Source organism: Bombus impatiens, unplaced genomic scaffold (genome assembly GCF_000188095.3).
Source record: "Bombus impatiens unplaced genomic scaffold, BIMP_2.2 scf_1002, whole genome shotgun sequence".
Classification (NCBI taxonomy): Eukaryota; Metazoa; Arthropoda; class Insecta; order Hymenoptera; family Apidae; genus Bombus; species Bombus impatiens.
The window spans coordinates 34,676-49,343 of NT_177421.1; positions in this window are offsets into that span (position 1 = coordinate 34,676).

A 14,668-nucleotide genomic window follows, 5' to 3' on the forward strand; every position below is an offset into this window, starting at 1 on the left:
ACCTTCATTGCCTATTCCGTTTACCAAAATTAACATTTAATATAAAGTGATCGCTTCGACTCGTTCTCATTTGTCATTCAGGATGCACGCGAATCAATTCCGCTTCGCTTCCTAAATAAATTTTAGTAAAAAGTCAAATACTTAAAAATAGCCTTATAAAGTGTGTGCATAGAAATACATCGAGTAGTGTACTAGAATTTATTTGAAAAGATTGTTAATAATTTATTCGGTAGTTGAATAAGTCAGAGAGAAACAGAATGCGACTGCGATGTTGAAATTTGTATCGTTTTAGAGCGGAAAATCCAGATCTGCATGTTGCGTAGGTAATCCTGCGTTTATAACGGCAGCTCGTTTCGTCGGAAGCACGATGAAACGAAATTGATCGGTTTCCGGTCCGAATGTATCGCCGAATGAACATGACTTTTTAACGAGTAGATGCATTCTGCGCGGTCAGATTATAAAAAAAATTGCTGTCTTTTTTCACGGAAGAGTACCGGCATCAAAATCCTCAATTCCATTACCACGTTAATCGCTGTAACATATCATGTTATGTAAATGGTAAATATCTCTATGTCACTGTTTAAACGCATTTGCGTTCAATTGAAATCGATCGTTTTACTAAATAAACGATATTCAGCTTTGCTAACAAATACTGGAAATTTTTTCCTCGACAGTTGGAACCAAATGAAAATTCCCCCCCCCCCCATTTCGGACGTTTTGAATTACACATATGGCTATCAATTATGAGCAAAACGCAAAGTTAAATTTCGATGCGATCTGTTAAAGCTCATTACTCGTCGGACCAATGCTCGTGAAACTTTCAGAAATTTTGATGTAACGTTTGATTGCGTTTTCGTTCGTAGTTCCAACTCTAAATCGCGGACATTAATTACTTGGTTAAACAAATTGTACATCGTTGACGTGCGCCAGTATTGTAGCCGCGAAATACTTGCCGTTGCACGGAGACGCTTTTAATCACGCTGAATTAATCAATTTCGCTTTTGACGTTTGACCTTTCATGCGAAATTCGCGGTACAATTCGCGCGCCGAATATTCGGAATGCTCGCGAATCCCTAAGCAGAGAAAAATCGTAAGTTTAATTAGAAACACTCGACGGAAAATCTGGTTGGTGCGATAGCGCAGGATGTTGATAGTCGCGCGAACTTTCGAGCAGCCCCGGGCTCATAAGCAAAAATAGTATGCAAAAGGCACCATTCGAGTAAACAAATTTTTGAGGGAGCCCTATAAACGGATTAAGCCGAAAGGTAGTTTGCATGGAAATTGGAATTCACGAAATTCGTTTTTGCACTCATAAACGTCGACTCAGCCTGGAAACGCTAGTAACTTTGAGCATTCACCGAGAAAACTCGTTTCCTTCCTGTGTTCTCGTTGTGAAAACTTCCCGTATCGATTAACGAATGACAAAACGACTAAAGTTCCACACACGGGACCGCGCTTTTACGTCGTCGATTAAGGCAAGGTCGCATAATACTCTGACCATTCCAAGTATTTTTACTGTAATTTCGACTGGAGAAAATTAAAATTTTTTTCATGAAAATTGATAACGTTAGTGAAACTTAATAGAAGGAAGAAAATTGTTTCTCTAAAATTTAATAATAAGGCTAAATAGTTAGCAAAATAAAGATATTAAAATTTCTGACAGACGAGAAACTTATTTGGTTGGCAAATTTTAAAATTGAAGACTGATTTATAATATCAATGAGCGTGGAAAGCTTTATTCAAGATTTGCTTGCACAAGCTAAATATAGGGTTATTTGAGCAAGCTTCAACATCTTAAATCACAACGTAATCAAACGTTTGTTTACGCAAGTACAAAGTTAACATTTAGCGAAGACTAAATACGGCGCGATTTTCTCCTACATTAGGATCTCTGGTTACAGACAGCGAGAAAGCCCACGAAGTTACGACGATGATAAAGTAAAAGTTTTAAAGCGATAAATACGACCAGTGATAAAAGCAATTGAAAGTCGGACAAGAATTGTATCGGACATTGTCGCGGTGATAATCGTAGCTAGTATCGCGGCAATAAAAGTAACTATTCCTGCCTATTATCGAAACGTGATCATAGAAATGTGCGCACTCGTTATCGCCTGCACGATCGTTCGATGTTCAAGCAATTATCTTTAATCCTATCGGAACTAGGATAAATCTTGGAGATCGTTTAAAGTAGAGGTATTAGCCATTCGTATGAAGAGATAGCACGCGTTTATTCGTCGCTTATTCGCCCACCACGTTACATCGATATCATTGCATTAGATAAATATTACGAAAAACTTGATGCAAATCCGTGGTTAAACAATTTACAGCCACAAGGCTACTTTTTATCTCATCGTGAAAGGCAGACAATTTTATCGTAGAGGATTTCAGAGTTCGTTCATTGTTGATCTTATATCTTATCCGATACCAGTCTGCAACTATCTCCACTGTGCACACAATGTTGATTACGAGCTACTATGTTAATTGATCGCCGGAGAAGTTCCGAAGTTAGCTTCTATTGATCGAAGAAATTGATACGTGGACATCGTAGTTATCTCCAAATGCAAGCAGAGTGCTGGATACTCCAAGCAATCGACGTAGCGGACGACGCGGGCTTAAAATTTCTCAGTAAACTCTCGACGAGCGTTCTTCGTTAAACTTTAACCAACGAGGATCCTCTTTTTTCCAGCGACGCGTAAAACAAACGAGACCCTTAACGACGTGCTTATATTACAAGCGAAACTTTCGGTCCTTTGCTTTCGAAACGCATTTATTTACAAAAGCTCTTAATCCGACAAGACTCTGGCATCGTTAACTGACAAAACGGCGGCAGACGCGAAAGATTCATCCTCCGGTAGAGTCGGTTGCCGATGGCCTTGAAACGCCACCAAAGGATATTTACAGTCGAACTTACCACCCTCGTGGGAGGTAATAACGATCGTTCAGAGTGATGGTGGTCGTTAGGGAACAATGAATCTCTCATCCCTTCACGTAAGATAGACGGAGGATGAGGACATTAGCGCCGGTTATCGACGTTACCTCAAGGCAAAAGTTATCCAGCAGCCGCCATTGAAAGCTCACGATCAGATAGCCGGTACTTTTTGCAAGGTTGGAACCTCTCCGACTTTCTCGTGACTATCGAGGATGATAAGCAGAGAAAACGTAGAGGAAGAGAAGGAGAGAAAGAGATAAGTCGATCTAGGTCCTAATTAAACGCGTGAAACGACGCCGTGAGTCGCGACCGGATTTTCACGGGTAATTAATCGAGCATAATATCAGCGCGTCGCTTCGCGGTCGAAGACTCCACGAGGTTCGAGTTGTGCTGATGCTGACGCGTCAGAACGGAGGAAGCTGCTTGCCAAACCGCACCAAATTATCCCTGTACCTGCGGTTCCTTCTCGAAATTCGCATTTTTCGCGGTCGAGTAACGAACTGCGTCGTCTCTCGGCATAGTCGAGCTTGAAATCGCGAAATTAATTGACACCGGCCCTGGATCGATGTAAGCATATTAGATAACAGAGGCAGCTTGTGAAATTTCAGCACCTCGAGAATCGGTGAATCGTCATTTTCTTATTGGTCGTGTTTCCGATGAATTGGTCGATGAGTTAAAAGTCTGTATCTAATTGCGTTTTGCAACAACCACGTTTATGTTAGATGTATTACTTTGTGATTTATAGCTACGAAGAGTCGTCACTGGTTTTTCTACTTTACCACTCTATAAAACTGATCGTCCTTTATTTTCCCCTTTTCCGCGTGGAAATATCGAAATGCTAAATTCCTTGAGCCTTGGAAAGAGCAGAAAAATTCTATCCCATCTTTCGTCGAAAGCAGTCCATAAAGCGTAGGGGAATAGTCGTCCCAAAATCAATTCCGATGACGTACACAGAACGCAGGAGTGGAGGGGCAGACAGAGCAATGGTAAAAGGGGTCGGTGCCGGTACGGTGTGATTTATTTGTCCGTTTGGCTGCGAGCGTAAAATGTGACGTACGTCCGCGATACGTGGCGAGCGCTATACATCGAGTATTTATAAAGTGTGCAACAGAAACTAAAAATAAACTCGTCGAGCTGTAACATAGTGGAGTGATGCGATCTACGGCTTTGTTTATCTACAAATAAAAGCGGGCGGCCACATCATACCCATTCTGAAATATGAAGGGTATAATACGGACATGAGCCACGCTTCACGTTGCTCGACCATGTCAAATAATATCAAGATTAATGGCGTGGCCTGCCGATTTTATACGAGAGTCGTGTAACAACACCATTCGAATCGAACAACGATGGAACCAGCGACTCAACCTCGGCTCATCCGATGACGATTCCGACCGCGTCTTCTTTATCGTCGCGGCTTCGTGCTTTTCTCGAGAGTTTGAAATAAACCATAGCTGAAAACAATTTAGGCGACAGATGCGGAGTAAATAAGCTCGCGCAGTACTAGATACCTCCTGTTGCTGCGGCTCATTATCTCGGCACGATAAAGCGGGTCGAAAAAACCGGCATGGCGGTCGACTCAGCAGGAAGCGTCTCATCCCTTTCAGCGCTGAGAAAAAATATTCCCCTCGGGTAGTCGGATTTCCACACTGCACGGTTCGTCTCCGCGAAGTGAAGCCAAGGGAGGCTGGACCACCAAGGAAGGAGAGACAACGATAACGGTTGCTGGCTACACAGTTTTGGCCAGCTGTATTAATTATTAAAACAGACTATAAAATTATTTGATACGACGGTGGCGGACAGAAGTGCGCGAGCGCGGCACGTATGAATTTCGCGCGCTGCATTATTCAACGAGCAGTTTGCATAACAATTATGGCGGGGATTTTAGCATAGCGAACAGAGAGAAGCGGTCGCGACGGCCGAGCTGTACGAACAAAAGTACACGGCCGAGCGATACCGACCGCGTCTAGTACCGGAAAGACGAAAGGATCTCCGAAGCCTGTTCCTTCGTTTGCAATTCTATTTTTCATTCCACCCATCTGGACTGCCTTCTTCTTTTTCCACTACCACCACCTCGCTCTTCCTTTCCTTCGTAGAGAAAGATCTTAGTTAGCAATGGTGGAACTGGAAGATCGCGTTCGCCGCGACAAAGCTACGACGTTGAAGATGGAGTCCGCTTTCCAAGGCTGGCCATGCAAATGAGATTGAATTGCAGCACAACGCAAGTGAATCGTAATACGCCGTCACAGACGACGTGTACCCGTTGCTGCGTGCCGTTTGACATCCTAAGTGGATTTACAAGCAAATGGAATTAAAGTTTACGACCAAGTTGACTCGTTAATGCCTCTTCTGGTAACGATGCACCGTGTATCTCGTTACATTTCAGGGAAGGCATACGGTCTCTGACTAACGAAAAGGCGTGAAAACAACCGATCGCAAAAGCAATCGATCAACGAGGCGAAGAAAGCCCCCGTTCGAGCAAGTACACGGTCATCCGTGGTCGAGTTTCTGTCGCTTCGATGGAACCAATTAATTTTCTCGATGGTTGGATTCGGGGAATGATCCGAGCGGAGGCTACAGCCGCAATTCAAAAACTTGCCGCAAGCTATGAGTTTTAATTGCGATCGGTCAAAGGTACGAAGGCGTGTCAGAAAATTTAATTAACTGTCTGCAAACGCGTCATCGCGATTCGGTCTTTGTACTCGCTTTTCTATTCGCACGGACGGAAAAGAAAGAGAGAGTAAGAGAGAACGTGGCGGCGGAGGACAAGCGTGCCGTCATAATAGCGAGACCAGCTGGCTGACTGCGGTCGCGTTGCATCGGATTTAACCGGTTTTATGGAAAACAATTATCTCGGTAGCGCATTGTTGCACTCGAATTCCGCTCGAGGTATTCGTTAAAATTTTAATGGGGGGACAGATTTTAGCGCGTGGCGCAAAATTAACGAGCTCGTTAAACGGCATCCGCCGAAATGCGATGCAATACGCGAGAACCAGACTACACCTTTTCCGTGAGGAACAAAGGGATGCTTGTCTAGCGACGACTAACTTGGAAATCCGCGAACGCGTGTTTCGCGTGAATTTCGATTTTCAGCATTTCAATGAAATTTTAACAGCCACGAATACCAGGGCGGAAAGTTTAATTTAAAAATTGCCGAATGTCTTGAACTAGGAAGCAGCGGAAGCTTGGCATAAGCTGTTTTCCAAAAAACAACGTGCTCTCATAGAAAAATACGCGACTTTGTCAGTGAAGCTTGTTACCGAAGAAAGTAACTGGCAAAATCTGCTAGAAAAGAGATTTCTCGGATCTTCGTCCAGAGTATCGCGTACAGAAACCATGCCACGGATATAGTACACGATACACACAACGACTTCTCGAAACCAATGATGTTACGGAGCCAGGGCTCGCTCGATTGTTTGAGTAAGGATATGACCGAAGCTTTCAACAAGATCATATCCAAAGAGATCTTACGGGGCTAACGAAAAATATTTGCAAGGTCCGGCAGCGATGGATGTCCTCGATCCATTTTCCCGTGATACGTTGATAGATTCCTGGAGCAAAGTGGTTCTCCTATTTTCAATATACCCCCGGAAAACAAACGCGACGACGCCGAGCGGTTCGTCTTGCAGGATTGCCGTTGTTACATAAAGGGGATCAGAGCCGTGTTGCTCAAATAAGTCACGTAGAAGACATTGTGTTCTTCGTGAGTTGCTTCCGATAAAGCGACATTGCTCTGATTATTTTAAAAAGGAAAGGAAATTAACAACTTTTGCCGTAAATTTATGAAAGGCGATAAAGGTTTGATTTATCATTGACTTGTGCCACTAGATAAAATAATGCATATCGTAATTGTTTAGAAAGGAACAAAAGTTAACAAATATCCCGGTGTAAGGATTATATAGAACAATGATAGATTGATTTATGATTGACTTGTACTACCTACTAGATTAGTTAACGTATACTATATCTATCATTGGCCGACCGATAACGGGACAATTCTACTTATGCCTACAATTAAGAACGTAGCTCTTCTATCTATTGGAAAATAAACTTTACAGGATATGCAAAAACGGAGTAATATTTTCGCCATCGTCTACCAATAATGGATAATGATAATATTTACAAGACTTAACCAGTTTGCCACAAAATTGATCGTTTGATATAGTCGACCAGAAAGTAGAAGTTATAAGAGACTTTGCGCAAATGAACTACCGGTATCCGCTTAAATAAACTTGTTTCTCCACTACGACGGTGCTATGACCTATGCACGTATACGATATGCGTAAAGTCCACGGTTGTTTCACTGAACTCGCGCAGTTTGCACAATATTGTACATACTTCGCGAAGAGCCGAGTGGAAGATTTACTCTCAACCGTATTCAAGCAATAAAATTTGCATTTCCCAGAAGACGAAAGAGTGTTTAAAAGCCAATTCGGCTAAGATGTAGAAGGTTGTTTCCGAAGATGTAGCGTCGGTTGAATGAAAAGAGAGAAAAACGAGATCTCTCTATATTACAGATAGAAAATCCATTTCTATCGGAGCGAGCCTTAGATACGTACAAAACAATCTCGTCAGTGTCACATCGGAACGGTGACGATCGAAAGAAGTATCGACCTAATACTTCCTCGTTTTACCGCTGCTTAAATTTTCAGCCGTACGTCCGTATCGTTTTCTTCCCTCGATTTTCCCCCTTTATCTATCCTCTCTCGGCTGTCTTCCTTTCCATTTCCCTCGTTGTGCTTCGTCTTCTGTCTCCGCCTGTAATACACCTTGAAAATCGTTCGTCGGACGAGAAATAGAAAGGAACGATCCCCAAGACGGAACAGGAGACACGGCGAAGCGACAGAAAAGGGAACTCCGGAGGTCTGAACCGACCTTGTTCGTCCGTATGTAATTTAGAAAGCGGCCTTCAGCCAACTTCTTCCCGATCCGAAGTCTCTGTCTGCTCCATTTCGTCGTCGCTCTTTCTCGCAGCTGGCTTGATATTGCGAACGTGCAACGTTATGAGTTACCCGTACCGAATAACTCGCGTGTCTCGTATACGAGACTAATCCTTCCTCTATCTGGCTAGCGCACATTGCATCTATCTCGTCGCTTTATTTTCGCTTCTGCCCACGGAAGACCGACGTATAAGGGATGACTCGAGACGTCGTTGGAACGTCGATCTTTGTGGCAAGGAAATTCAACTCGAGAGGCAGCTAAATTAAATGCCACAACTTTTAAAGCTAGCAACCTAGGAAGATTAAGACGATGCTCGTCGGAATCCACCATTCCCCGAGCAGTTTTCCCTTTAGAGTTCATTCGGTATCTCGTAAGTCACAGCGGAGAGCCGGCGAATCGAGAGAAAGTTTCGCAGATAGACGCTGCTTGCCCGCGGGCAACGACGATACGCAGGTAAACGGCGCCACGAAGACGATATAATAGTGGCCGCGACGTCGAGACAACAAAGAACACGCGGTTACGCGTATCCGAATGACCGAGGAGTAAGGAAACAGGTCGAGAGGGAAGCATATAAAATTGCGGACGCGATGTTCACGGCCATTGACGTTCGCTGGCGTCTGCCGACTGTGACTTTTGTACGTGCGGGGACCTCGACGCGAATGACTTGGCGAACGGAATGGAGTAACGGGATGAAAAGGAAGAAGAAACGGGGACAAGGGGAGCGGAAAGAGCGTAGAGACGAGATAAGAGGAAAGAGATCAAAAGGTAGGCGCATGTAATGCAGAAGTAATGGGGTGGGAGGGCGGCAGTAGGAAAGGTATATGCAATCACGTCGAGGGATGGAATTCGCGCTGCTTTTCATATTTTCTGCGGCTAGAAATGGAATTCCGTGATGGAAAATTTGTGTAATGTTCCTATTCGCGTGATCGAGGGGCGAGAGTTTTTTTTCTCCTTTATTCCATTGGAAGATTACCAGCCAGCATCAACAACAACGGATGGAATAAATCTTTTAAAGAAATTTCATTGGAGCAGATTTTATGGCGTATTGAATTTTTCCAGGGACAGGGACAGCGACAAAGCTCTGTATAGTAACTGGAAAATAAGATTCGGGACGTTTCTGGTGCCGAGAACGTCGTTCAAGCGCGTCTTTCTAGTAAGAAGGGACGTTACGGTGATCTTGGAGCGCGCAGCCACCGTTCTCGCATCAATGATTTGCTTATCGCGGAAACACCGCGATTTTCGAGGTGAAAAGTCGTCAGCCGGCAAGTAGCGGAACAGAAATTTGACAGAATGCCGCGACAGTTCACCGCACCGAAGAGCGTGTGAGAAAGTTTGAGCCGGTATTTCACCCGGTTCTATAGAAAATTCAACTGGATGCATGGAAGTGATCGAGAACGAGGGATGGGGAGGCAAGACTGTTCGAGGCACATCGGCAGGTTCGAGCGAAACGATTTGTTTCCTTGTAAATTGCCCGGGAAACGAAACGAACGGTCAGCGAACATGGGCAGGACAAACATTAAAACCGCAGTTCCAAACTAATCAGACGGTGTGTAACTATTTTCGAGCAACGTTCCTCCGCGTGGCATCGTGTTTCCAGTTTGGCGAATGGGAAATTGCTTCAAACGCTGGCACAGGTCATGCTGATAGTTAATCGAACGCGGTGTTGATTCAATCGATTCCAAGCGTTTAATTGATTCCAATAACAGCGCTATACGTAGCCATTTATAATAACAACTGATTAAATCGAGAATCAAATACGAATATTGATGGAGAAACGCGGCACCTGTTTAAGAAGCAATTCGTGGTTAACAATCAAATCGACGTATCTAAATTTTTATAGTTTCAGCTGTTAACGGTTTAAACTCCTGTTTAATTACCAAGTAGCAATAAAATCAGAAAATCGATAAAAATTTACTTATCACGCTTTCCCGCTGCGATGTTCGATCTACTCAAAAGTAGAAGGTTTTATACTTTTTTCCAGTTAACGTACTCATCCTTTGCTACTTAATCCTAATAGTGAAGGAAGTTTGGTTTGATTAAAACGAAAGATCAATTTCCAGAGAGAGTGAAAATTCTTATCAAAACGCACACACGCGTACACTATCAAACTTCCGTGAGAAGTGCCTCTAAAGCTCGACAAGACAAACGAGGCAGAGATGTCAAACAACAGGGGAAAATCTAGTCCCCGTACAGCACAACACGAGTATGTTTCTAGTATCGCGCGAGTACATCGACGTTTCTCGTGTCTGCATTATCGGAGGGCGCACCCCCTTTGTTCAACGAGATACGAGTGAAATTTCATTTGGCGCGACGTTTCCACGGCCGGCCAACCGCGTCACAAAACGGCAGGATTTCTTATTGCCGTACCGCCCACCCTCGTATTCCGGGAGTATTATGCGGCGCAGAGACTACGAAGCCAAGGAATGTGTGAGTTATACGGGGACCCAAGAAGTTTGTCGTTTTCAGACGAGGGGGAGAAACAAGCCTGTTGAAAAATAAAGCTGACTCCGTGGAATAAAAATGACCGTTCCACGTGACCGAGTTCCATAAATGTAGAAAAAAAAGGAGAGCATGAAAGAACGAAGGGAAAGAACGACACGGGTATCCTGAAATGTCATTGATTTTTGATCTCGTGGCAATGCTGAGCTTGCACGAAAGAAACGCCTGTTCAAATTGTTGCTCCGTGACGCTGCGCACCGGAGATTGCCATCTACTCTCTCCCTCTCTCACTCTCTCTCTCTCCTACCATTCATTGATTTTTCCTTTTTTCTTTAGAAAGAAAATTCCTTCGTTCCCTTCCGAAATTTTACTTTGCAAGATATGTGAGACGCGTTGATGTGTCGCGATTGCGATGATGGATTTATATCGCTCAAAATAGCGTTGTGACGCGTTTCTTTGATGATTTAATAATAACAGAGTTTCGCCGAAGAGACGCTTTTAGCGTTTTTATTTACGGATCTTATCATCTATTTATTATCAGTCTGATCTTGCGTATATAGCGTGCTCGAATGTGTTCTGTAGCCTAGGAGTGTATCTTGCGAAAATGTGTTTCGATATCGTTTGAATCTGAGTGCGTATCTCGTCGGAATTTCCTTAAATAATTGAGCAATGTATCCGAAATCGTGTAAAAATCTGAAATGTAAGAATCTGACTGTTTAAGGTGTGTCAAGTGTTAAATAACTTCTATCAAGCACTGAATACTCGACTGTCTTGACGACCAGACTCGAAGATCATAGTTCGGCTTGGGTTTATTGCTCTGTGATTGATAGCACTCAATGATAATTATCGATTTTGTGTTGCACGACAAAGACTGTGAAACGATATTGATCACGACATTCTTAAACATTCAAAACCGCCGGTTCAGCCGATCGAATGTCGAAACTGACGATTTTCAGTTTCCAATATTTCACTTGGTCTGACTGACACTTCAATCGGATGGGGCAAGAAGCGTAGGGAATTTATCGGCAAGTCCGGTAAAAAAAGGTCGAGCGAGCTGAAAAAATCGAACGTCTGCGAGTCCGAATTGGAACGTGAAGCGAACCTCTCGTTTGTTGGCTCGAATCGTTGGAGGACATTCGAAACGCAGAGAACGTAATGCGTAAGGAAAGTGCGAGGTTGACTGGCTCGACAGTCGATAAATCATTGTCCGTGTCTCGCGACAATCCAATCGGAATATGAAACTTGTTCAGGCGGGAATGAGCGAAAGAGTATAGCGAATCAACGACGAAACAAGAGAAGCGAGTGGAGAGGAACTTTTTTCTGCCATGAACGATCGAAAGCGCGCTTCGTCGAATGGAAAATAATTTAACTGAGCTTTCGACTGGCATTGTTGCTTTCCCATCGCAATTCTCTGACGTCTTCGTACGAGAATTGACGAATGCGATCGGTGCTTGTCTGTCTCGTCGCGACAATATCACGAATTACTACTTGCACGGTAAGCATCCACTGCTTCCCTTGTTCGTCTCTGCTGGATTGAATTGTTTATTAACGAACGATCCCATTGTTCAACGGTAAAGACAAGTTACTTGGTCATGAATAGAAGATATGTTTAATATTAAATTATATATTGCGAAGCATTTAACATTTTCATAGAGTAACACAAAGGAGTCGTTAATAATTTATTGATAATTTATTATTAATTTATTTCAATAAATTGTATTAATGTGATTTATATTCTTTCCTTGTCTTCACGTTAATTTCTAACTTACGAGTCACGAAATTTTCTCTAATACTAGCTACTTGCTTCTACCAATTAGGAAAAGAATTTAGAAAGATATTTCGAAGCTAATATTATGCAAACAGAAAAGTTGATTACGTTCGAAAGTAAAATCCGTGGAAAGTGGAGTAGCAGTGTAGTAATATCGTGACGGTTATAGAAGAGTAATTAGCACTAGCGAGTGAAGAACGCTTAGCAATTCGACATCCAGAGTGTCGGGGACGTGTCTCCAGTTTGCTTGCGGCAAACGAGGAACGGAAACATGCAAAGTTCGGAAAAATAGTAATATCGGAAAGGCTCCATTAAGAAGCAGTTGCCTCCGCTTTGCTGTGGAACTTTGCTTAAAGTTTAAACGCTGTTTCGTAGAGCCGCTACGGCTGATCGGTAGATTAAAGCATCTTTCGAAACACGCTTACATGATGGAGGCCCGTGCCAAAGGAAGTAGACATAATGGAGCCGAAACTTCTGGTCGTGCTAATCCGCCACGCTGATCAAAGATTTGCTCGAACCTTGATCCTTGGAAATTACGTTTTATAACGAGATCCACCGACTTAACTTCCTTCGTTAATGAACCGCCCCCTCTCTCTCTCTCTCTTTCTCTCCCTCCCTCCCTCTTTCTCTCGCGGAAGAAAAACTTTTCTTACGTGTTCTTTCACAACCTACTGTCACTCTGACGTAGACACGACCCGATACGAACAAGTTGATTTTACGACGATTTATTGGTTTTGAAACACGTGCGTGAAATGTTTTATAGAAAAATAAGAATTTGTTTATCGTAAATGTTAATGAAATTCAAAGTTAGGAATCCGGTTCAACAGTGTATAAATTCAGAGTTTAAGCAACTCAAAGCATAGTGCGAAGAACAAGAAGAACAGGTAGTTAGAACATAGCAACTAATTTTCTAGGCAGCATATTACAAACTCGACAGAATTCTCGAAATAGTTTCTTTGAAAAGTAGCATTATTCTGTCACGGTATCATTATATTACATATTTTTAACGATATTGTGTGAAGAAATTTTTCATTAAATTTTTCATGGAACTCGCTTCTTTCCCGTATATTTTTGCAAAGTCTATCGCGGAATTCTGTTAAGGAAATTAAGGCGAAGAACGCGATGAATATTCACCGGAAATTTTGCCACTGTTCAAAACCCCTTCGAAAGTGTCGATAGAGATACAACCTTCTTCTTCCTGTAAAATTTCCTTTCCTTCCTGGAAAACCGATTCCTCCTACACGGCACCTCAATAATCTCATCGATGCCCATAAATTCAGACCGCCGCGAACTCTCGCCGAGCTGACTATTATCTGCTCACGGGTCTGAAAAATGCGATACGTGAGGAAAAATTAATACGGCCTCGAGCCGGTGCCAGATAACGGGTCGCGGCAATTTGTTTCGGCCACGATGATATTGCCCCATTGAGAAATAGGAACACGTATGATGGCATAATTTCTTTTTATCCCCGTAGAATTACATTTTCACCGGTTGTACAGCTCGATGACTACCGTAATTTACCATCGGTGATTAATATTTCTGGAGCCAGTGGCGAGACACTCGAAACCTGAATCGAATTTAATAAGGATCGTTACAAGTGTAGTGCGCTCTTCTGGCTCTAATCTTCCAATTCTTTTTATCTGCTGAACAATCGAGTTATCCTTATCCTGTTGCTTAACCAGCATTTTCTCTATACTACGATTTCTAATCCACCATGTGCATCACGAATTCGACCATCACTCCTAACCTTTGTCCTTAAACCTTTAAAAATCCTGATGCTCTCTGACTAAATATTTCTTTCAATTCTAAATGTAAAATCATTTGCAAGCATCTTTACTCGTAATCTATCGTCAGACCATCGCGCCCAAAATTATAAAAATATTCACGATAAAATAATCCTGAAACACGTTCACAAACAGGATAGCAGCCGCAGGAAGCAACGTATCTTCGTGCCAGATTCTTTCTACCCAGACTCGAACTCATTACCGTAGGATAAACGCGCGCCTACGAACACATACTTGACCATGCAGCTGTTTCACAAAAGAGTTACAATAATGAAAGCTCAGGTTGCGCCTAAATCCGGTGTGCTAGCTCGGCACCGTTGCCTCGTCTAGGGGAAAAAACTGGGCAACTGTGCGTTTAAAGGGCGAGAAAAAAGTGGGAAAAGAAAGGTGAAAAAAAAAAATGGAAGTTCGCGCGGTGACCCGATTTCGCAATCGCGAGGCTACCTTTCAAGCCACTTCCGCTCGCACTTACTAATTAAGCCACGCTCTCGCTCTCAAAGGGCGCTCGGCGAACGCAGCCAGGACCAGTTTAAATGTAGAAATCGTGCACGCGGCCATGAGCATTGTCCCGATGAATGCTTATTGTAACCAAAAACGTTCTCGAGAGTTCGCGCATAATTTCCCGTACCACAAAGCCAGTCGTGAAATCTGCGTAACAATGAAAACCGGCCGCGTTTACAAAGCGACCGGAAAATGCCGTTTCGGATTGCCGAAAAAAGAAAACGGTTTCCCCCCCATTGCTTGGCGAGTGTACGCCGCAAATTTTCCGGAACTGCTCCGTGAACAACAAACGGAGTCTTAACATCG